The 3,128-nt window shown below is 33.2% G+C and overlaps 1 pseudogene; it reads right to left on the bottom strand.

Annotated features, from left to right (window-relative positions):
* Positions 1-476: 476 nt before the first annotated feature.
* Positions 477-2,321, bottom strand: LOC108830502 (cytosolic sulfotransferase 18-like; annotated as a pseudogene).
* Positions 2,322-3,128: the final 807 nt, after the last annotated feature.

Raw genomic sequence — 3,128 nt, 5'->3', positions numbered from 1 at the left:
GAATATATAATGTTTGTTGACTATTGTTACAGTCTGTTCTTTTCAGTGTCATTGAGTTTCTTTTCGCTTCATAAATACAGTAAGTATATATAAAAAAATTACTATCAAATCCAAGTTTCCTAATTTGATTAATACTATAAAACAGATTGTGTTTCAACATCTACATCACATAAATAAAACTAAGAAACAAAAAAGAATAATTTAATACATTGATTACTAATAGGAATATTGAAATTTTATAATTTGTAAGTATTAATAAAAATGTATATCTTATTTAATAATTTTTTTAATATAAAATTAAATGTTTGACTTTAAAAAAATTAGGTATATTAAGTATAAGGCGCGGGTGATCAGCTACTTTAATATATAAATTAAACACATAACAATATATTATGCATGATGCAGCCGTTTTCTGCATGCAAAGCCAATCCCTTTTTTCTATAGCCACAACACATTCTGACATTCATGTACCATATCATTTTTTTTTTGAAAAAGGATATTCTAATATGTACCATATCATGCAAAGCCCGTTCCCTTTTTTTTTTTAATTTTAAACTCGTTCTTTCAGCAAAAAAAAAAGATTATTCATCAGATAGAATAAACGTGAAAAGAGGACCAAACGTACAAGGATCAGTCATTTCCGGCGAACAAGAACTAGCTCATTTACCATTTTCAAGCAAACCAGTACCCTTGAACTTTTCTTGCGCTAACTCATCCATGCGAGCTGCCATGTCTGGTGTCAGATAATTTTCCCAATCTCCGGTCTTTCCTTTCCTGAAAAATGCGCTGTTTGTATAAGGAGAAGGATGATCTTCTCTCTCCTTATCTCCTTTGTTAGCTTCAAGATTCTTCATTGTCTCAAAGCTGCAAAGATTCACAACTTTCTCAACAACCCCATTCTTCTCTTCCTCAACTGTGAATCCATAACCCATGAACTCAGCCAATCTCTTCGCGTAAGGCAAAGGATCAGCACTCAAAGTCTCGTAGTTAAGGAATAAAATCTGATTCGGATTCTCTTGGCGAGCTTTCCAATATGCCAAGGTATGATCAAGATAAGGACCGTTCACAGAAAAACCTTGACAGAACATATCAAAACACTCCTCGAGACTAGTGAGCGGGCCCTTTTCTGACCTTCTCTTTTGTAAGAAATGCCACAAGGAGATGAAAGTGTCCTTTGGGTCTCTCCAGATGTAAACCATCTTACAACCCGACTTCCAACCGAATGAGGTAATAACTCATATGGCATATGAGTTGAAAAGAGAGTGTTCCCTTTGTCTTTGAGAACATCAACTTGAGGGAAGAAAGAGAACTCATACTCAATGAAAGGAACAAGCTCGTGAGGGTTAAGCTTTAGGAGTGGGTTCGTGAAATCGTCGATGCGTGATCGATTGGTGATTGTGAATGCTAGTGCTTTGAGCCAAGTGGTACCTGTCTTTGGGTAGCTACAGATGAGGAAGTCACCAGGTCGTGCTTGGAAGAACTCTTGCGCGTAAAAGGAACCTTCGAGGAAAGGCTGTGCACACCAATAACCACCGTACCCAAACAGGGTTTCTTTCGGCATCCAGCCTTTTGCATGAGGGAACGTGGAGATTAGGTCTTGGTACCGTTTCCGATTCTTCTCGAACTCTGTTGACTCGGTCTCCTCACGTTTTGGCACGGTAGTGTCGGTTACGGTTTCTGTTGCCATTTGTGGTGGATATGTGTTTCTGATATGTGGGAGATGAGAGATGGTCGTTGTTCGAACAAGTCTGGATCATAGCCGGCATTTTATATTAGAAGCAACGATAGGGACATCAATGTTTGTTTTTAGTTGTTCTTTTTGTCGTGATAAGAGCATGTTTATTGGGGTTTTTTTAGAGCATCCCATCAATGAACTCTTTGTGAACCTCCATTTTTCATTATTTTAATATATTTTTTTTCGTTTGATTTTCTTATATAAAAAAAAATTAATTAATCGGATCAATCGAAGGCCGCTACGTGTCGTGACAGTGATGACCCGGGTTCACTGCGGTGACCGCGCAGGAGACATGTTCACTTTTTTTGATTATTTTAATATTTTTTTCGAAAATTGTGTGAACTCTCCTTTTGAACTCTCAATGGAGATGCTTTATGAGTAGAGTTGTTAGCAAAATATAAGAATCTGTTTCTTAACTTTTAATTAGACAAGTTAAAACTGATTCTTAAATTCTGATAAGAAATCCACTTTAAGAACCCCTCGATAAACATGATTTTACTCATAATTACTATATTTCATTATTATAATTAGGTCTGGGTAAAAAAATCGGAACCGAACTAGGACCGAACCGAAATATCTAAACTGGAATCGAACCGAAAACCTTCAAATACCCGCATAATTCCTATATTTTTATATCCGAAATAACCGAAGGAACCGAATCGAGAACCAAACGGGTACCCGAATATATAAAAATATTTATTATACATACATATAATATAACTAGATACTGTATATATTTATAACTAATTTTTTTCTTAAAAGATTCCAATAATATTTGAAAATAACTATATTACTAGATTTTGACCCGCGATTTAAAAGCACGGGATATTCTATGATGAAAAATGTCATTAATAATGTTACAAATATTTGGTTAATTCGAAAGATATTATTTAAAACATTTTTACAATTACATCAATGTTTTTGTATTCGATCCGCACCGCTGGTAAACCCATTAATCCGATGTATAGTCCGGTTTGGATTTTCAAAGAAAATCGATTATTTTAAAACCTGATAAAATCCGCAAGAAATCAGCTTAAATCCGAGATTAACCGGTTCCAGATTGACCGATATATAATCCAATTTGATTTAAGTTATTATTTTAAAAATTTTAAATTAATTTCACTGTTTTCCTTAAATATTTAAATACTTATTAATTTTAATCTTATTATATTTTTATTATATGTCTTAACTCCAACTTGTTAAAAATTGTTTAAAATATCTTTTTATATATTTTATGTGAAATGGGAAAACATAAAGAAAAATTTGTTTGTGAACCCTTACTACATATTTAAACATGTTTTTTCTTTTATTTTTAATGTTGATATTTATAATTATATATTAAAGATATAGTTAAACTATCAATCTACGGTTCACCCGTGGTTAATCTAATAAT

This window comes from Raphanus sativus, chromosome 4 (assembly GCF_000801105.2).
Source record: "Raphanus sativus cultivar WK10039 chromosome 4, ASM80110v3, whole genome shotgun sequence".
Lineage (NCBI taxonomy): Eukaryota > Viridiplantae > Streptophyta > Magnoliopsida > Brassicales > Brassicaceae > Raphanus > Raphanus sativus.
Note: the sequence above shows the minus strand (reverse complement) of the source record. Positions and strands in the feature narration are given on the sequence as shown.